The sequence below is a fragment of the Gigantopelta aegis genome, chromosome 14 (assembly GCF_016097555.1).
Source record: "Gigantopelta aegis isolate Gae_Host chromosome 14, Gae_host_genome, whole genome shotgun sequence".
Taxonomy (NCBI): domain Eukaryota; kingdom Metazoa; phylum Mollusca; class Gastropoda; order Neomphalida; family Peltospiridae; genus Gigantopelta; species Gigantopelta aegis.
In genome coordinates this window covers 38,677,509-38,700,747 of record NC_054712.1, presented here as the reverse complement: position 1 = coordinate 38,700,747, position 23,239 = coordinate 38,677,509, and the positions used below count along the sequence as shown (strand labels likewise).

At 40.7% G+C, this 23,239-nt stretch overlaps 1 long non-coding RNA gene across 1 annotated transcript in view; it reads right to left on the bottom strand.

The window, feature by feature from the left end:
* LOC121388212 overlaps window positions 1-16,294 on the bottom strand; it is a 39,088-nt gene extending 22,794 nt beyond the window's left edge. Inside the window, exon 1 of the long non-coding RNA XR_005959949.1 lies at window positions 16,131-16,294. This is a non-coding gene — a long non-coding RNA (uncharacterized LOC121388212). The remainder of the gene's footprint in view (window positions 1-16,130) is intronic.
* Between the last annotated feature and the right edge of the window lie 6,945 nt (window positions 16,295-23,239).

Here is a 23,239-nt window from a genome sequence, read left to right as displayed (position 1 = left end):
ACACTCTACCATTGACCTACATTGCACCCCTGATAACTTCTTGAAATTATAGCCTCAATTTGACCAGCTGTTAAATGCTTGCGATGCTCCAAGTAAACATTAAACCCATTTTCCTCCATTCTAAAAGCAATGTTTTTTTGCATATGCAGTATGCATGATATTTGGATAAGAAACAAAAGCAGACACTGGTATTATCAGTCACAGTATACACCAGTAGACACCCTAAAGAGACGTAACAAAAGAAGACAATGAATGGCAGTTTTTTTCGATAAATAAGTAAACTTAAGACTGTGTACACAATATGCCATCATGCAGACAACATACAGACAGTGATGTACTGAACTGTAGACGCACACGACCACACACATGCAGCCACACACCATTGTATGCAACACGTTGTTATGTAACTGATTTATCTGGAGTAGGTTTACAAAAAATAAATGGGTGAATGGAGGTGTGGATGGATGGATGGACGGATGGACGGATGGATGGATGGATTGATGGATGGATGGATGGATGGGTAGGTGAGTGGATGGATGGATGGATGGATGGATGGATGGATGGATGGATGGATGGATGGATGGATGGAATGGATGGATGGATGGATGGATGGATGGATGGGTAGGTAGGTGAGTGGATGGATGGATGGATGGATGGATGGGTGGATGGGTGGATGGGTGGATGGATGGATGGGATGGGTGGGTGAGTGGATGGATGGAAGAATGGATAGGTGGATGGGTGGATGGATGAATGGATAGGTGGATGGGTGGATGGATGGATAGATGGGTTTGGGTGGATGGATAAATGGATGGGTAGGTGGGTGAATGGATTGCTGGGTGGATGGATGGATTGATGGATGGGTGAGATATGGATGGACTGATGGATGGATGGATGGAAGGATGGATGAGTGTGTGGATGGATGAATGGAAGGATGGATAGCAGGGTGGATGAATTGATGGATGGATTGGTGAGTGGGTGAACTGATGGATAAATAAAATTCAATGATAATATGTAAATATGGTATGATGGATGGAGTGATGAATGTATAGATGAGTTAAATGATGAGTGGATGGATGGATGGATCGACAGATGGATGAATGGATGGACAGATGGATGGACATATGATGTATATATAGTCTGATGGATGAATGGACAGATGGATGGACATATTCATTGGGTGGATGATATAGATCTTGATTTATGGATTAATGGATGGATGGATGGATGGATGGATGTACTTATCATGTGCCAGATGATGTATGCATGGACTAATGACAGATGGTTACATGGATCTAGATGAATGAATAAATAAACAAAACAATAAATGTTATGCACAATAAAGTTAACAGGGGATTTTTTTGTTTGTTTAACGACACCACTAGAGCACATTGATTAATTAATCACCAGCTATTGGATGTCAAACATATGGTTCTTCTGATTCGTAGTCATCAGAGGAAACCCGTTAAAAAACATTCCAACCCAGCAAGGGATCTTTTATATTCACCATCCCACAGACAGGATAACACATACCATGGTCTTTGATATACCAGTCATGGTGCACTGGTTGAAATGAGAAAGAAAAAAAATATGAGTTGAATGGATCCACCAAGGTGGTTCGATCCTGCGATGCAAGCACCTCAAGCAAACTGTTGACCGACTGAGATAGAAAGACTAAGCATACATAGACTAATGGATGAATGACAGATGCTACATGGACAGATGAATGAACAAGACAATAAATGTTATGCACAATAAAGTTAACCGAGTTGACACTTGTGGTAATGTAGTCACATAAAACTTCTCACATAACAGGGAATACAAGTCGTTCTACGTGTAAAGTGACACTCTGATTTCAGTAGGTGTTGCTGTAACATTAAGATGTGAGCATGGCAGGGCATCATGCTCTCCATGGAGATTTGACCTCGCTGTTCACCTGAACACACCACTGTTTGTCTGTGGTGATCATCTTTTGATCATAACACGTTCCACAAAGTTCGGCTTCCACACATTAACTCTTTCTACAAGACAGACCTCTTATTTCATCGACACAGTATATATATATTTTTTTTATCATTAATGAAGGCAATACAAGACGGTGTGAATTTAATGTGGGGAAAATTTAGTCATTATTTTCAGGTGTAGAAAAACATAAAATATGTATAATAAAATGTCTTGTCTACTATAAAGTGATTTAGTGTCAATAGCTGCACCTATAAATGTTCGGGGGGTGAGACGTAGCCCAGTGGTAAAATGCTCGCCTGATGCGTGGTCAGTCTGGGATCGTGCCACCATGCTATATCTCACTATCTACATGTATACAGCTGAGTTAACATTGATAGAAGATGAGTGTCATTAAAATAAAGCATCTCAGGTGAGTGCTCTACCCACCATGCTATATCTCACTATCTACATGTATACAGCTGAGTTAACATTGATAGAAGATAAGTGTCATTAAAATAAAGCATCTCAGGTGAGTGCTCTACCCACCATGCTATATCTCACTATCTACATGTATACAGCTGAGTTAACATTGATAGAAGATGAGTGTCATTAAAATAAAGCATCTCAGGTGAGTGCTCTACCCACCATGCTATATCTCACTATCTACATGTATACAGCTGAGTTAACATTGATAGAAGATAAGTGTCATTAAAATAAAGCATCTCAGGTGAGTGCTCTACCCACCATGCTATATCTCACTATCTACATGTATACAGCTGAGTTAACATTGATAGAAGATGAGTGTCATTAAAATAAAGCATCTCAGGTGAGTGCTCTACCCACCATGCTATATCCCACTATCTACATGTATACAGCTGAGTTAACATTGATAGAAGATGAGTGTCATTAAAATAAAGCATCTCAGGTGAGTGCTCTACCCACCATGCTATATCCCACTATCTACATGTATACAGCTGAGTTAACACTGAGAGAAGATAAGTGTCATCGAAATAAAGCATCTCAGGTGAGTGCTCTACCCACCATGCTATATCCCACTATCTACATGTATACAGCTGAGTTAACATTGATAGAAGATGAGTGTCATTAAAATAAAGCATCTCAGGTGAGTGCTCTACCCACCATGCTATATCCCACTATCTACATGTATACAGCTGAGTTAACACTGAGAGAAGATAAGTGTCATCGAAATAAAGCATCTCAGGTGAGTGCTCTACCCACCATGCTATATCCCACTATCTACATGTATACAGCTGAGTTAACACTGAGAGAAGATAAGTGTCATTAAAATAAAGCATCTCAGGTGAGTGCTCTACCCACCATGCTATATCCCACTATCTACATGTATACAGCTGAGTTAACACTGAGAGAAGATAAGTGTCATCGAAATAAAGCATCTCAGGTGAGTGCTCTACCCACCATGCTATATCCCACTATCTACATGTATACAGTTGAGTTAACACTGAGAGAAGATAAGTGTCATCGAAATAAAGCATCTCAGGTGAGTGCTCTACCCACCATGCTATATCCCACTATCTACATGTATACAGCTGAGTTAACATTGATAGAAGATGAGTGTCATTAAAATAAAGCATCTCAGGTGAGTGCTCTACCCACCATGCTATATCCCACTATCTACATGTATACAGCTGAGTTAACATTGATAGAAGATGAGTGTCATTAAAATAAAGCATCTCAGGTGAGTGCTCTACCCACCATGCTATATCCCACTATCTACATGTATACAGCTGGGTTAACACTGAGAGAAGATAAGTGTCATTAAAATAAAGCATCTCAGGTGAGTGCTCTACCCACCATGCTATATCTCACTATCTACATGTATACAGCTGAGTTAACACTGAGAGAAGATAAGTGTCATTAAAATAAAGCATCTCAGGTGAGTGCTCTACCCACCATGCTATATCCCACTATCTACATGTATACAGCTGAGTTAACACTGAGAGAAAATAAGTGTCATCGAAATAAAGCATCTCAGGTGAGTGCTCTACCCACCATGCTATATCCCACTATCTACATGTATACAGCTGAGTTAACATTGATAGAAGATAAGTGTCATTAAAATAAAGCATCTCAGGTGAGTGCTCTACCCACCATGCTATATCCCACTATCTACATGTATACAGCTGAGTTAACACTGAGAGAAAATAAGTGTCATCGAAATAAAGCATCTCAGGTGAGTGCTCTACCCACCATGCTATATCCCACTATCTACATGTATACAGCTGAGTTAACATTGATAGAAGATAAGTGTCATTAAAATAAAGCATCTCAGGTGAGTGCTCTACCCACCATGCTATATCCCACTATCTACATGTATACAGCTGAGTTAACACTGAGAGAAGATAAGTGTCATTAAAATAAAGCATCTCAGGTGAGTGCTCTACCCACCATGCTATATCCCACTATCTACATGTATACAGCTGAGTTAACACTGAGAGAAGATAAGTGTCATTAAAATAAACACCCACAGCTGCAACTATATACTAATGTATAGCTTGTGGAAAATGGAGCTTAACTCAAGAACCTTACTTAATGTTGAGTATTAAATCACAAAAGACAATGCACAAACATATCACACCTCTATCTCACCTTTCAGCGTTGTGGAGGTCAAACATATACATCATGAGCTGGTGTCATACCCAGGTAACAAGATGTAACACAATAGACTGTTATTATCTAGACTGGTTAGAAGGAAATGTTTTATTTAACAACGCACTCAACACATTTTATTTTACGTTATATATGGCGTCAGACATATGGTTAAGGACCACACAGAGATTTACATAGGAAACCCACTTCATGGGCTATTCTTTTCAGTTAGCAGCAAGGGATCTTTTATATACACCATCCCACAGACAGAATAACACATACCACGGCCTTTGATGTACCAGTCGTGGTGCACTGGCTGGAACGAGAAATAGCCCAATGGGCCCAACGACAGGGATCGATCCTTAACCGACTGCACATTTAAGCAAGCACTATACCACTGGGCTACATCCTGCCCTTAAACTGGTTAAGACTTTGTATGTTGTATGGTTCTAGTATTTAGTATAATATACTGATGGAAAAAAATAAAGGAACACATGATATTTGAGACTAAATTCAATTCACTGCTGAAAAATATAAATGGAGATTGAATGTTATTACTGTGTGCTTGTCTGCCAGTAGAGGTGCGGAACGTAGTCCAGTAGTCAAGCGCTCGCCTGATGTGTAGTCGGTTTAGGATCAATCCCTGTCGGTGGACTCATTAGACTATTACTTGTTCCAGCCAGTGCAGCACGACTGGCATATTAAAGGCTGCCTGTGGGATAGTGCATATAAAATATCCCTTACTACTAATGGAAAATATAGCTGGTTTCATCTTTAAGACTATATGTGCAAATTACTAAATGTTTGACATCCAGTAGCCTATGATTAATAAATCAAGTGCTCTAGTGGTATCGTTATACAAACCAAACTCCTTAACAAAAGTTAACAAGGGCCCTGTTTTGTGTGTGGACAAGATTGTGAGCATGCATGCATTGCATGCGTATTTGTACATGCGTGCGTGTGTTAATGGGAATAAAGGAACATGCAATTTCAAACAAAAATTCCTTTTGGTATTAACAAAAACCACTGCTGCTTTAAAGTCCTCTCTTTAATCCTGAGCACCTCATTACTGCTCCAGCTTGAAACGTGAAGGTCACAGACATGTGAACCAAGTGCTAAGTCTTCTAATAACAGAAGATAAAAAACAAAACAAGTCTCAGGTGTTTACACCGTGTCTGTAACTGCAGACTGTTCCCACGATTCTGTATCACGTGCTAACATACATTACTAATACAGACTTGTTTTGGCTTTGTACACAATAAATGAAACATATTCAACAGTAATTTTTGGATATGATATATTTGACAAAAGGTACTTTTTATTTCTTTCATCTTTTAAAACTTAAAATTAATATTTTGTCCAGAATTATGAAAAATATAAAAATATCGACCTGTAAAGAGCGTTGTCTGCATGTTATAGAAATTTGACAGGGTCAAGGTTAGTAGACTAGTTTTTATTTTATTGTGGCGAAGCATTGTAATAATACAGCTATTTTTTAATTTGAATGATGTCAGTATTCCAATGACGTCACTTTGCATCTCCTTACAATAACAAACTGGGTACATGACGTTTCCGTTTTAAGAATACTGGAAATATTCCAATGCAAAATTGCTATTGAAATTTAGTTTTTTGAACATTACTAATGCACCTGAATGTGTTTGAAAAAAATCTTGTGATTAAAAATTGTACCTTCTTCAAAATATGGATTTCAAGTGAAATTATGGTAAGATATGTTATATTTATTGTGTACGAGGCCAAAACAAGGGTGCGAAAAGTGACTGTCATCAACTTTAGTGCTGTGGTATGCATATTCCTGTCTATAAAGATAGGAAAGTGCATATAAAAGATCTCTTCCTGCTGTTTGGTATTTTACTGTCTTGGATGCAGTGGCATAGCATGGGTTGCCAGTGCCCAGGGCAAGGCAAGTATTGCGCCCCCTAACCAGTGGACAGTTAGCACTCCCCGAGTCCCTTCCACCAGTCCAGAATTTTGCGCCCAGGGCAACCGCCCCGGTGGCCCCACCTACGCTACGCCACTGCTTGGATGGAATGAATAGATGAGTGAGTGAGTGAGTGAGTGAGTGAGTGAGTGAGTGAGTGAGTGAGTGAGTGAGTGAGTGAGCAAGCGAATGTGTGGGCTTTGGGTGGATAGGTGGTTTTGGGTGGATGGATGGATGGAAGGAAGGAAGGATGGAAGGATGGATGGAAGGATGGATGGATGAATGGATGGATGGATGGATGGATGGATGGATGGATGGATGGATGAATGGATGGATGAATGTTCAACGACAGCCCGGCACACAAAATATGCTGGAAGGGCTGTCAGCCTTCAGAAGCTGTGCCCAAGACAGGCGGGTGCCAAAACAGCTGGCTCTGAACATGCATGTTAAATTAATTGACCAAAGTTTGTTTGTTCTGTTTAACGACACCACTAGAGCACACTGATTTATTAATCACTGGCTATTGGATGTCAAACATTTGGTCATTTTTATGTATAGTCCTAGACAGGAAACCTGCTACATTTTGTTTTCATTAGTAGCAAAGAATCTTTTATATTCCCCATCCCCACAGATGGGATAACACATACCACAGCCTTTGATATACCAGTCATTGTGCACTGGCTGGAACGATAAAAGAAAGCCCAATGGGCCCACTAATGGGGATCGATTCTAGACAGACCATGCATCAAGCAAGCGCTTTACCACTGGGTCCTTAATTGACCATGATTTTGACCTTACTATTCGGTAAGAATAATAGAATCTATCACCGTTGTGAGGTATAGATACGGCAATTCCAACCCGAGGGACAACATTTACCAAGGCCCTTACAAAAACATTTTGTCCCAAGGCGGCAAAGGATCTTGTGGAAAAGTGCATATATGCACTTTTCCCACAGACAGGAGAGCACATACCACAGCTTTGGACCAGTTGTGGTACTCTGGTTGGAACGAGAAAAAACCCAATCAGTTGAATGGATCCACTGAGGTGGTTCAATGTAAGCACCTCAGCCAAGCACTCAAATGACTGAGTTAAATCTCGCTCTCCTTGAACATATAAATAAAGACTACAAAGAGAGGAAACCCACTGCTGCCACTCCATGGGCTACTCTTCTTGATTAATTAGTAGAATGGGATCTTCTATATGTTGAACCCAACAAACAGGATAATGCATACCATGGCTTTTGTTACGCCAGGTGTGGAGTACTGGCTGCAACGAAAAAAATATCTCACTGTGCCCACTAATTCTAAACGACCATGGACCAGGCAAGTGCTTTACCATTGGGCTGCTGGGCACGTCCTAGTAATGACCATCTTTAAAGTTAAATCCGGTGGCTTAACCACTGCACTACTGAAGATCGTCTTAAAATAACAGACAACACCTGGTCATGTTGCTGACACTGCAGCTTTTGCCATGTTTCTCCAAACAAGATTAACCTGCCTGACACTGTAAATCCTGTTGCCTGATCATGCATACCAGGAGCCTTGGAAGCAATTACAAGTTGGTACAGCCATGAAAGCAATGTATATGATGAGATCTATACCATGCGAGAGTGCCTTAGGGAAAATTTGTAAAAACAAAATTCCTGGTCCAAAAAGTGGTGCATGGCCATACTGGCTGTACCGCTTCCGACGCCCCTGCATACAGTACCGGGGGGAAGCCGTACTGGCTGTACCGCTGCCGACGCCCCTGCATACAGTACCGGGGGGAAGCCGTACTGGCTGTACCGCTTCCGACGCCCCTGCATACAGTACCGGGGGGAAGCCGTACTGGCTGTACCGCTTCCGACGCCCCTGCATACAGTACCGGGGGGAAGCCGTACTGGCTGTACCGCTTCCGACGCCCCTGCATACAGTACCGGGGGGAAGCCGTACTGGCTGTACCGCTGCCGACGCCCCTGCATACAGTACCGGGGGGAAGCCGTACTGGCTGTACCGCTTCCGACGCCCCTGCATACAGTACCGGGGGGAAGCCGTACTGGCTGTACCGCTTCCGACGCCCCTGCATACAGTACCGGGGGGAAGCCGTACTGGCTGTACCGCTTCCGACGCCCCTGCATACAGTACCGGGGGGAAGCCGTACTGGCTGTACCGCTTCCGACGCCCCTGCATACAGTACCGGGGGGAAGCCGTACTGGCTGTACCGCTGCCGACGCCCCTGCATACAGTACCGGGGGGAAGCCGTACTGGCTGTACCGCTTCCGACGCCCCTGCATACAGTACCGGGGGGAAGCCGTACTGGCTGTACCGCTGCCGACGCCCCTGCATACAGTACCGGGGGGAAGCCGTACTGGCTGTACCGCTTCCGACGCCCCTGCATACAGTACCGGGGGGAAGCCGTACTGGCTGTACCGCTGCCGACGCCCCTGCATACAGTACCGGGGGGAAGCCGTACTGGCTGTACCGCTTCCGACGCCCCTGCATACAGTACCGGGGGGAAGCCGTACTGGCTGTACCGCTGCCGACGCCCCTGCATACAGTACCGGGGGGAAGCCGTACTGGCTGTACCGCTTCCGACGCCCCTGCATACAGTACCGGGGGGAAGCCGTACTGGCTGTACCGCTGCCGACGCCCCTGCATACAGTACCGGGGGGAAGCCGTACTGGCTGTACCGCTGCCGACGCCCCTGCATACAGTACCGGGGGGAAGCCGTACTGGCTGTACCGCTTCCGACGCCCCTGCATACAGTACCGGGGGGAAGCCGTACTGGCTGTACCGCTGCCGACGCCCCTGCATACAGTACCGGGGGGAAGCCGTACTGGCTGTACCGCTGCCGACGCCCCTGCATACAGTACCGGGGGGAAGCCGTACTGGCTGTACCGCTTCCGACGCCCCTGCATACAGTACCGGGGGGAAGCCGTACTGGCTGTACCGCTGCCGACGCCCCTGCATACAGTACCAGGGGGAAGCCGTACTGGCTGTACCGCTGCCGACGCCCCTGCATACAGTACCAGGGGGAATGTAATCACCCACAGTAAGATATTTATTATACAAACTTAGTTCTTGAAGGGACGGGATGTAGCCCAGTGGTATAGCACTCTATTGATGTGCGGTCGGTCTAGGATCGATCCCTGTCGGTGGGCCCATTGGGCTATTTTTCATTCCAGCCAGTGCACTTTGACTGGTACATCAAAGGCCATGGTATATGCTATCCTTTCTATGGGTTGGTGCATATAAAAGATCCCTTGCTACTAATGGAAAAATGTAGCAGGTTTCCTCTTTAAGACTATATATAAAAATTACGATTGACATCCAATAGCCAATGATTAATGAATCAATGTGCTCTAGTGGTGTCGTTAAACAAAACAAACTTTTTTCTTCTTTTTTCTTGTAATTCACTGATGCACCCACAGAAAGATATTTATTACACAAACTTAGTTCTTGTATTTCAGTGATGAACTCACAGTAAGATATTTATTACACAAATGTAGTTCTTGTATTTCACTGATGCACCCACAGTAAGATATTTATTACACAAACTTAGTTTTTGTATTTCACTGATGCACCCACAGTAATATATTTATTACACAAACTTAGTTCTTGTATTTCACTTATGAACCCACAGTAATATATTTATTACACAAACTTAGTTCTTGTATTTCACTGTCTGTTTGATTTGTTTAACGACACCACTAGAGCACATTGATTTATTTATTATCGGCTATTGGATGTCAAAGATTTGGTAATTTTGACATATAGTCTTCAGTGTTTGAGATTAACGGTATCCCGATATCCTGAGGATACCAGAATTTAATTTTGGATACCAGACTTCAAGAACCCAGTATCCCACCGGGATACCATATAATACTAAATTCTCAGGTGGGATACCAGATTTTGAAATGTTAGTATCCAACTGGGATACTGGCCAAAAATTTTAATCTCGAACACTGGTCTTAGAAAAGAAACCTGCTACATTTTTCCATTAGTAGCAAGGGATCTTTTATATACACCACCCCCACAGATAGGCTAGCACATACCACAGCCTTTGATACACCAGTCGTGATGCACTGGTTGGAACGAGAAATAGCCCAAAGGGCCCACTGACTGAGATTAATCTCTGACCGACCGTGCATCAGGCAGACGCTTTACCACTGGGCTACATCCCACCCCTGATCTCAATTACAAGTACACAGAGTTCAGTTCTCGTAAATCACTGATGCAGATCCATGGACTGTGAATGGCCTTGGAGGTATTATTGTGGTTACATACCTGCCTCGGTGGTGACATGGTTAAGCCATCAGACATTTATAGGATATTAAACGAGTCCCAAGTGAAATAATTTTCAATTGTCACGAGCTTTAGCAAGTGACAATGAAAATTATTTCAGTAGGGACATAAACATGATACGAAATGGTAGCGAGTTTAATATCCTATTTATTACCCAAAATCGATATTAATTTATATCACTCATCTCGTTTCGTTGACGTCTCTATAAGGTTGTGCGCCACTTGATGACGTCATCATGTGACGTCAAAAGTGTTACGTCCCACTTGGCATTCTAGTGTACCAAGATATTTTTAACCATATGGGTAATATGGGTATGTACAGGGTTCACAGCCCGGTACCAACCCAGAGTGAGTTTTAATGACTCAGTGGATAGGTGTAATACCACTACACCCTCTTCTCTCTCACTAACCACTAACCAACTAACGACTAACCCACTGTCATGGACAGACAGGCCAGATAGCTGAGGTGTGATCCCAGGACAGCGTGCTTAAACCTTAATTGGATATAAGCACAAAAATGCATTTTCAAATGAATGTGGTTACAGTATAAGCCGCTGTGTTTTAAGGTTGGGTGGTGCAATTAATCATCAAATAGTTGACCATTCTGACAGTCTTAGAGAAAACCTACTATACAAGGACACCGGCCTCGGTGGCGTCGTGGTTAGGTCATCGGTCTACAGGCTGGTTGGTACTGGGTTCGGATCCCAGTGGAGACATGGGATTTTTAATCCAGATACTGACTCCAAACCCTGAGTGAGTGCTCCGCAAGGCTCAATGGGTAGGTGTAAACCACTTGCACCAACCAGTGATCCATAACTGGTTCAACAAAGGCCATGGTTTGTGCTATCCTGCCTGTGGGAAGCGCAAATAAAAGATCCCTTGCTGCTAATCGGAAAAGTAGCTCATATAGTGGCGACAGCGGGTTTCCTCTCAAAATTTGTGTGGTCCTTAACCATATGTCTGACGCCATATAACCGTAAACAAAATGTGTTGAGTGCATCGTTAAATAAAACATTCCTTTCTTTTTTACTATACAAAGGATCTTTTACAGGGCTTCTAGAATTTTTATAAAATCCACTAGCCATGGAATCATTGATTTTAGAAATTTACTAGCCACGATTAAAAATTCACTAACCCTACTTTACTTAAAGTTAATACAATTTTACTAAATACTAGTAATAATCAAATATGTTACCTAAAGAGGGAGATAGACCTTAAAAACACTAACATTGGGGGGTTGGGGTGTTGGCAGGATATTCTTATTTACAAAATAGACTTAACTGCAACATTTGACCAAAAAACTAATTCACTAGCCGTCGGGCATGGCAATAGTAGTTATTTACTAGCCAAACACTGAATATCATTAGCCATGGGAGTGGCGCTACCATAATCTAGAAGCCCTGCCTTTTACATACTTTTCCATAAGCAGGACAGCACATACCATATCCTTTAAATTACCAGTCATGGGGAACTGCTTGGGACATGAATTAAAAAAAGAATCAGAAAGTGGGTCCATATAATAAAGAAGCTCGATTCTTTGACCCAAGCACCTCAGGCGAATCATTTTTTATCATCTTAGCTAGATTCTGCCCTGACAGGTAATCATACGCTTATTTTGGCAGACAGGTAACTATAGGAGGTATATGATCCTTCTACTGACATGGGGTCATGGACATTCTAAATGGAGGTATTGTAGTCTGGACTCCCTGCGCTCTCAAAACCTGACAGTGAATCAAATACTATAGTGCTCCACAATTTTTTTTTATGGGATAATCTCCAAATTAAATTATGCAAAAAAGAAAAGAAAGAAAAGAGATAAACATTTAATTATTTCGTATCTCACTGATCCCCCCCCCCCCCCACTTTAAAAGACTATAAATGTTATGTTAAATACAAATGGTTTAAAGTCTGGGTGTGGCAGGGGTCAATGAAATATGAAATAATTAAATGGTTTGAAGTATAATACGTATGTCTTTGCCTATGTGTATCGAGATATGAGAATATAATGCAGATGAGAATTTGAAAAACACAGTGTTAGATAAACACACAAATAATACCAACTTTCTCATAAACAAGTATTCTGAGAGTACAGCTAAAGCAAAACATGTCCCCTACCGAGACCAACACATGCAGAGCCAGCTCTGGCACTCGCTAAATTCACTAATTGTGAATTTTGAAAGCAGTTGGCGAATTTTAGTTTAATTTGCCGAAATAATTTCATGTAATAATTGACATTTTTTAGAATATAACTGACAATTTCTGCAATTTTTGAAGTTTAATAAAACAATTTGGTGAAATGTTTTGCTCACCCAGAGCTAGCCCTGACATGTTTGTATCTCCTAAGTTCAAGGGCCATAACTCTTGTCAAAAATGGGCCAATCCTAATCAGTGTCAAACTTGATCTGTATCTCTATATGATAAAAACGTCAGCCTATCTTGAGGCACTAAATAAAAACATTTCCAGAAAACTATATGAGGAAAAGATGGACAGACAGACAGACGAACGGATGGATGGATGGATGGATGGTTAGATAAAGATGAAACCTTCTGGTAGGACTGGAAAGAGACTACCGGTAATAAGAGGCTTGTTTATCTTGACTTTTAATTTTTCCAAGTTTCATTGGTTTCATTGACATATACAGGGTCGGGACATAGCCCAGTGATAAAGTGCTCGCTCGATGCACGGTCGGTCTATGATCAATCCCCGTTAGTGGGCCCATTAGGCTATTTCTCGTTCCAGCCAATGCACCACGACTGGTATATCAAAGGCTGTGGTATGGTGCATATAAAAGATCCCTTGCTGCTAATCGAAAAGAGTAGCCCATGAAGTGGTGACAGTGGGTTTTCTCTCTCAATATCTGTGTGGTCCTTAACCATGTCTGATGCCATATAACCGTAAATAAAATGTGTTGAGTGCGTCCTTAACTAAAACATTTCCTTACTTCCTTCTTGCTAGGGGAAGGATTCAGCTCAGTTGGTAGATCACTCGTCTAAGGTGGTTGATTATTAGGATCGAACCACCTCAGTAGAGCCATTTTTTTAATGCATTTTCCCATTCCAACCAGTGCCCCAGGATTGGTAATTCAAAAGGCCAATGTATGTGCTGTTATTTCTGTGGTAAAGATCCTTTGCTGTCGCCCTTAGGGCTAGCTATGGGTGATCAGAAAATTTCGCTAAATTATCTAAACAAATTCAAAACCTTTAGCTATTTTCCAATAAAATATCAATTATTACACAATTTTCTTTCGTCAAATTAAAATAAAATTTGCCAGTTGTTCCTAAAATTCACAATTGGCGAATTTGGAGAGTGGCAGAGCTAGCCCTCATTGTTAATGGAAAATGTAGCAGGCTTCCTCTAAGACTACAAGTCAAATATTAACAGATGTTTATTTTATCCAGTAGCTGATGATTAATAAATCAATGTGCTCTAGTAGTGTGGTTAAACAAAACAAACTTTGTTAGCAGCAATGGCTGTGTATATGCACTTTCCCACATAGCTTCTGTTATATAATATTGGTCGAGCGCATATAATTCTTAGAACAGGAAATCTGAAGCAGATTTCAACAGTTCAAAAAAAAAAGAGAGAAAATCTTTAAAGGGACATACCCTAGTTTTCAAACACTAAGGCAAATGTTTTACTATTAGAGCCAGTTGTGATAACTCAAATCATAGTTTACTTAGATTTTATTGTTTTGATTATCCATTTCCGTACATTTGAAGTGTTTTGGGTCATCCTGGTGTTTTAAATATCACAAAATGCATTTCTCATATTTTTAAAAATGCACATGCGTCTGAGAAGTAACAGTTATGGAGTCGAGTTTTAGTCTATTTTTAGAGGGTATTTCACCATTTTAAAGTCATAGACTAATCTTTCACTCAATTGTAAATTTATCCAAATGTATTACAGGTTTGTAGATTAAATAAACTTATTGTTAATTTTCACGTGTTGAAACTAGGGTCTGTCCCTTTAAATACATGTACATGTATATATACATTTTAAATTGCACACAATAATGTGCATTAGCTCTATAGCCTTGGATGGAGTGTGACTGGGTATGACTATGAATGCATGTGTGAAAGTACACTGCATTGTTTTTTTTGGTGTTTTTTTAAATACAGAAATGTTAAAGTAACTCTGAGGTCTGTTCCCGTTTCCTTTTCGTGATTTTTATTTAAATTTTTTAGCTAAAAAATCATCATACCCTTCCCTTATTATTGGCTTCAATTTATATTTATAAACTAACATTGTTCCATGGCATTGATTGTGTTTGTTTGTTTGTTTCTTTTGTTTAATGACACTACTAGAGCACATTGATTTGTTAATCATCGGTAACTGGATGTCAAATATTTGGAAATTTTTACATATAGTCTTACAGAGGAAACCCTCTAAATTGTTCCATTAGTAGCAAGGGATCTTTTATATGCACGATCCCACAGCCTTTGATATACCAGTTGTGGTGTACTGGCTGGAACGACAAATAGCCCAATGGGCCCACCGACTGGGCATTGATTAACCCATCAATGTACTGTGTGGACAACTTTCAACATTACAAAATGTTTAGTTTTAAAAAAGAAAAAAAAAAAAAAATTGTTGTTTTTTGTTTGTTTGTTTTTTATAAAGTTATGCACATAATTTAAGCATTATTTAACCTTCTGACTACTGAATTCATTGGCGACAAAAACCATGTTGAGAGGATTTACAAAAATTAAATCATTTATATCTTTAATAAAGAATTTGGATTTGTTTTATAATAACCTTCCATCCCACAAACCTGTTTTAATACAATTTATGATCATTGTTCCCATGAATTTCCAAATAAAAAAACATTACACAATTGTTGACCGATTCCTAAAGCAGTCATCCCATTATCACATGACTTACCTTGCCCATTGCCAAAATTAGCCAATTGCTCATTTTTATACCAAGTAGATATAACTCTAATAAAAGTCCATAAATTAACAATTTTTAATAATTTTTAAAGAAATACTCTGAATGTCTGAAAACTGGCTAAATCAAAATTTGTTCCAGTGTGAGTCCTGCAAATGATCCTTTTCCCCATAAACTTCCCATTAATTAAAAAGAATTACACAATTGTTGACTGATCCCTAAATCAGTCATCCCATATAACCATTTGTAATACAAATTATGATCCCTGCCCCCATACATTTTCCATTAAAAAAACATTACACAATTGTTGACTGATCCGTAAATCAGTCAACTCCTATAACTTTTTGTAAGACAAATTATGATCCCTGCCTCCACAAACTTCCCATTAAAAAAAAAGCATTACATAATTGTTAACTGATCCTTATAAATCCCAGCAATCAAAATCTACATACCTGTTTGATCACTTGCAGTAAGCACTCTGCTAGTGTTCCTCTCCAACCACTTCTTCTTCTAGGCACAAACACAAACCAGTACAGTGTAACACAGCGTAACACAGTGTATCACAGTGGAGTCTTGAGTCTTTTAAAGACAGGGTAGGCCAACCCACCACTGACCTCTCCTTGTTTACCCACATTGCACATGGCCTGCTCATACCTGTTGAGTTCAATAGCAAGCCTGTATTGTCAACTGTGAATAAACATTTTTTTCTGGTTTAGCAGTCGAACCGGTTTTAAATGAATGCCATAAACAGCAATAAAAGGTCATAAGTTAAATACAAAACTCAAAGACTGTCATGATGATAAAATACATGTAGGTATGGTATACAGGATCATGGGCGTACGACCCGGGGGGGCAGGGGGGGGGCAATTGCCCCCCCAAATTCGGGCAAAACAGTGGGGAAAATTCGGGCAGTTTTTATCTGGGTAAAATTTTGGGCAAATCAACCCCTCCAGCCCCCCTAAATCAAAGACCATGTACAGGATGACCTGATTTCAGATTACTATTATTATTTTTAAAAATGTATAGCTCATTAAGATTCAAGTACACTATCTTCAGTGGCGGATCCAGGAATTTTAGCATGGGGGGGGGGGGGGGGGGTCCAGTCTTGAGTCTTACCCTGCTAGTACATCGCCACACCAGTCACGCATCAAAACCTCATAATCGAAAAATTGTTGGTCACGAGCAGGGGGAGGGTCCAGACCCCCTTGACCCCCCCACTGGATCCGCGTCTGATCTTTGAGCACAGACACCCAGACAAGACAATGGATCCACTGACCGTGCATCAAGCGAGTGCTTTACCAATGGGCTAAGTCCCGCCCCACAAACAGCATTAAATACAGCACAGAAAAAACAGAGAAGTTTTTTGTTTGGTTTATTTATTGACTTGTTCTCAGTAAAATTAATTAAGGGCCAATAAATGCTTGATCGGTTTTCGCTGGTGTTATATTATGTTATGCCTGGCGCCCCCCTTAAATTTTGCGATAGTTATAATTTTATTATATATTAATTTTCTTTTCTTTTTTTATGATCCTCCTCTAAACCTCCCCCAAAGTTCCCTGGGCATTCCACCTGTCACTGGGGCCCCCCTCCTCTAAATGGATTTTCTGGATCCGCCACTGATGCAGTTGATATTTTGTATTGTGTACCATATACTAGTATAAAGAAACTTAAAAGTTTGCTTTGTTTAATGACACAACCTGAGCACACTGATTACTTAATCATTGGCTATTGGATGTCAAACATTTGTTACCTGCGACACACTTCAGAGGAAAATCGCAAGAATATTTTATATGCTCTTCTCTGCAAGGCTCAATGGGTAGGTGTTAACCAGTTGCACCGACCAGTGATCCATAACTGGTTCAACAAAGGCCATGATTTGTGCTATCCTGCCTGTGGAAAGCGCAAATAAAAGATCCCTTGCTGCTAATCGGAAAGAGTAGCCCATGTAGTGGCGACAATCTGTGTGGTCCTTAACCATATGTCTGATGCCATATAACTGTAAATAAAATGTGTTGAGTGCGTCGTTAAATAAAACATTTCTTTCTTTCTTTTCTTTTATATGCTCTTAGGACAGGTGTTTTACACCATTTTCTTACTATGGTATGTATTACAATCTATCTATTTCTGAACTAATTAGTTTCTTTAAATTGCTCACAAAAATAGTAGGTTTTTTGTTATTGCCAAAATACTTCTACTTTTTGTGTTCTGTTAAATAGAAGTGAAATTATTCCCACAAAAAAACAACAATGTTCATGGAGGCTGGGGAGGACTATAGCAGACTCTTTTGTCTACAATTTCTCTGGACACATATAACAATAGCCTAATATTCCACTGTAAAAAAGGATGGAAGGAAATGTTTTATTTAATGACGCACTCAACACATTGTATTTACGGTTACAAATGTATATGGCGTCGGACCACTGTAAAAAAATGTTTTAGCTTCAGATGGGTGTCTGTCTGACCCCCAATCCCCCGAGCCTATGCATTACAATAATTTTATATCCCAAGTACCAAGCCTGGTGCTTATAAAACTTTTATAGAGTCTAGACTTGAGACTCTTAATAGAGTCTGAGACGTGATCATCATGACAATGCCATACAAATTGTATGCGTGTGACGTCCTTAGAGATTGAGTCAGGACTCTATAAAAGTTTAAAAACAAGGGCCCCGATTTATTATTGATTTTATTTTTTTTATTTCAACTTATTTTTCGTGCTTGTATCTAATTAAGGTTCAAGTATGCTGTCCTGGGCACACACCTCAGCTATCTGGGCTGTCTGACCAGGACAGTGGGTTAGTTGTCAGTGGGTTAGTTGGTTAGTGAGAGAGAAGAGGGTGTAGTGGCCTTACACCTACCCATTGAGCCCTTAAGAACTCACTCTGGGTTGGAGTCGGTACCGGGTTGCGAACCCTGTACCTACCAGCCTGTAGTCTGATGGCTTAACCACTGTGCCACTGAGGCCGGTAGTGTTTTGATAAACCGATCCCAATGACCCATGATCTTCAAACATCTGTCACCTCGCCTCATTCTTGTGAAACTTTCAAAAGGCACAATTCAGATGCTTTACTCAAATCAAAAGGTAAAGACACCGAATGTTTGAGTCTCAAATCCGGGTTGTGAAGTTTTAAATGAGCACACCGTTCTGTTCTGTAATATTTTAACATGCTCATATACCACAGAGGTTTTGAGCATGTCTGCCCCGAGGTTCGACCTCTGAAAGGCCAGGGGCCCAACCCGGGGCAGAGACGAGTACACCCAGTTTTTGTTTTTGTTAAACATTATTATTCAGTTATAAGCCAGTGTTTTAATTTACTGAACCTAATTAATGTCCCATGATCTTCAAACATCTATGGCCACTTCATCTTATTCTTTTGAAACTTTTAAAAGACATAATTCAGACACTTTAACCGGACTGTATAATGTCACAGAGTCCTTAAATGTTATTTATTCAGTTATAAGCCAGTGTTTTGATTTACTGATCCTAATATCACATAATCGTCAAACATCAATGGTCACCTCACCCTATTTTTGTGAGACTTTTACAAAGACATGATTTAGATGCTTTATTTTCAAATCAGACTGCAACGTCACCAAAGGATCGAGTTTCACATCCTGGCTGTGAAGTTTTACACCAGCACACCCAGTTTTATACCCATGCAGATAGAAATGAAAAGAAATATTTCCTTAGTATCACATTACCCCATTTTAAGTGTTTATTCAGCAAAGTATATCCGGGTTACCCACCGTAGGAATCGGATGATGCCAGCAACTCACACTGTTCACCAGGTCAGGCGCGTGTGCGGGGGGGGGGGGGGGGGGGGGGGGGGGGGGGGGGGGGGGGGGGGGGGGGGGGGTGGTGGTGGTGGGGGGGGTGGTGGTGGTGGTGGGGTGTGTGTGTGTGTGTGTGTGTTGGGCGTTGAACCCCCCCCCCGCTCAAGGCGAAAACAAATTCCATATCCCAATTTGTTTACATTGGAGAGCCGTTACAACCTTTCCAGCGCTGATGGCCGAGTATGGCGACGTCGACATGAACTTTACTCCGACTGCTGTGTTCTGCAGGCCGACGATGGGGCGGGGGTAGTCTGACGGTGTGGGGTGGGTTTACATTCAACCACAGAACACAACTTCATGTCTTCAGACGAGTTAATGCCTCCATGTACCAAAATGACGTCATCAACAACCACATCGTTCCCTTCTTTGCTGCCCACCCACATGTGCGCTTTCTGCAGCAAGACAATGCCAGGCCTCACATGGCCAGGGCAACACAGGCATTGCTGGCTCAGCACAACATCCCAACGTTGCCGTGTCCGGCCTTATCACCAGACATGGCACCTATCGAACATGTCTGGGATGAAATTGGACGTCGCCTGCAGGCTCGCGGACATCCTCAGAATCTCCAGGCGTTGGAGGCAGCATTGGTGCACGAATGGAACACACTCCCTCAGGCATTCTTCAAACGGCTTGTGAACTCAATGAGATGCTGTACTGCCTATTTGAATGCCCTGGGTGGTCACACACGATACTGACATTGACAATGCTACAGGTCGTCTTTTTCACATTTTTTAACATGGACACCCACCCTGCTTTATGAAATGAAACAATATCCAAAAATTAATTCAATCCAAAATTTCCAACACCAATGTGTGCAGAATTGGAGTGGCTCCAAAATAACTGTTGAAATCCGCATTTAGTGTTGTATTTTTTATATTTATATCCAATTTAATGAGAACCTGCCTTTCTTTTGCGTTTTAGTATAATATAGTTTAGTTTATTTAAGATAAAACAGTGAAATACAGAAGTTACTTTTTCAGCCATCTTTGTTTGTTCATGTAAAATAATGGTTTATTTATCGAATGGATGGGAGAAGCAAGCCTTGGCAAGCCTCATCCCGAGTCGAAATTTCCACTACCGAAGGTGTACTTTTTTTTTTATCCCACATGACCGCATATGATGGCGTCTATTATTCTTCCATCCCTAGCCATGCAAGACAGGCATATTCCATGACGTCAGCCCATGCGGAATAAATCTTTCTCCCATCCCTAGCCATGCAAGGCAGACGTATTCCATGACGTCAGCCCATGCTGAATAAATCGGTTTTGCATGGCCATGTGACTTCTGTTGTTTGAGCTGATATTAACATTGGGTGACATCATGTAAACGGCAAAATAATGCAAGAAATGTTTTTTATATTTCATAAAAACAAGGAAACCTGCTGACATAATGAAATTATACTATCATTTTTTATTGTAAGATAAAAAAAAGTAGGTTTTTCACGTTTTTCCAAAATGCTTGTTTTTCATCTACTGGATGGGAGAAAATTAATCCTCCATTATGTATCCATGTGGGACAGGGCTATTCCACCCTCGGTTACATAATATGATGTCAGGGACTCAGCCCTGTCCCACATGGATACATATGAAGGATTCTTTTAGTCTAGCACCCCGATTTCTACATACACATGTACATTTGTATACATGTACGGTATGTACGCTTGATGTCATAACTCATGTTTATGACGATTGACATCATAATTCAAGTTTTTCAGAATTCTGTTGAATTAGGTATTCCCCAAGTTGCCATTTCACATTGAATCATTGTTTTAAAAATATTTAAACAAATTAATATTTTTAATTTTATATTTATAGTTAAGTTGTTACATATTTGTATGTCGTATGATTAAATGAGTTGTATGTGAAATGTTTATGAATCGTTCTACAATAAAGAAACCTTAACTTACAAAATTAATGTTTTGTTACTGTAATTAAATGGGCAAGAAAAAGAATCGATCACCGTTGTGAAGTGTAGATAAGGAAATTCCAACCCTCGGGACCAAATTTTTGTCCCTTTGGTAGGAATTGCCTTATCTGCACCTCACAACAGTAATATATATAAGATTGGCAGTATTAACTACCCTATTAACCTTAAATTTTAACCCAGTCTAATGTTACTTTGTACATCACATTTCGGAAGGCAGCAAATCCAATCAGTGGCATGTCCAGGAAGGCTAACGATCACTGACAATTTGACTGGTACCATCATCTTCTATCATATCACATTCATTTAATGTTAGGTGCAAAAACCAGTGTAGTGAACAACCGCGATCATTCACCCTCCTGAACATGCCTCAGGACAAGTATTACATGCAGGGCTCAAGCTAGGTCTAAATTTTAGGGAGAAGTGACTTCTCCCTCCAGACCTTGAGAGGGAGAAGTTTTTAACCAGAGGGAAACTTGAATTTATTTCTATTTTTTACAGTAATAAACAACAAAAAAGCAATGTACCACGTTAAACATTTATGTTTAAAATCGACATTAATATCATATGCATTTAGTATTATGAAAACAACTTATATTTTAAAGTACAGTGCAATAGTACCACATTTCTAAACGCTGTCTTAATACATTAAATAATGCACACACAAAAAAAAAAAAAAAAAAAATATATATACATGTATATAGATGTTTATGCATGTCGCCATCTCCAAATTCCTGGTCAGTCACCAGTGAACGCATGTTGCCAAGCATGTAGCCTCTGTTTTGACAAGGCGACTTTGATATCGCTCCAGACACACAGTCAGGGCGAAGTCGGCGAGATCAAGGTAAAGTTTGGGCTCACTTCGCCTGGTCGCGTGAGACCTGTACATGCAGTATGAGATGCATGGGCGTATGGGGACTCTTTGATTTAGAGGGGCTGGAGGGGTTGATTTGCCCGAAATTTTACCCAGATAAAAACTGCCCGAATTTTTCCCACTGTTTTCCCACTGTTTTGCCCGAATTTGGGGGGGCAATTGCCCCCCCCCCCCCCCCCCCCCCCCCGGGTCGTACGCCCATGATGAGATGAATAGGAAAGCTGCAGTAATTCAGTTTTAATAAGGAAGTACTTGACAGAGCCACTTTCAATACTTGCTATTAATATCTCGGAACATGAGAACCCAAGAATTCATCCTCAGGTATATAGGATAAAGCTATCGCATGAAAAAAATAGCCATGAAAGATATTTCTATCTTTCATATGCCAATATGGGGAGTATTACGTCGTTGGTAATACTGTAGATCCTGAAATTAACACATCCCTAACTTAATGCGAGTGATGGTGGGCAGACTAAAATGTGACATGAAATTAATGCAAGTGGCTTCCCTTTGAATGATTACTTTTGTAACAACACATCTGTGTACTTTTCGGTTAAATCAGAGTTAAAGGTCTCTTCAATGAGATCAACTCACTAACCTACATTGCATATATGTACACATCAATTAATCTGTTTAGTCCCTAGTGTTTTTGGTGAGATCAACTCAAAGTATATGTTTTCAGCAATCATTTACACAATGTGTACCCCACAAATAACCCCACCTCCCCCATTACCTCAGATGTTTTAATACCAATGCTAATATGGAAAGAAACGAATCAATGTTTTACAACACCCTAACACAAAAAGAAATTTTGGCTACTGGATTGCAAACATATGTAGGTATTTGAAAATTATTAACATTAATATCGATGATGGATGATTTGTAGCACATGATGGCATTAGAATGTAAATAAAAACTACATAAACTATTTCA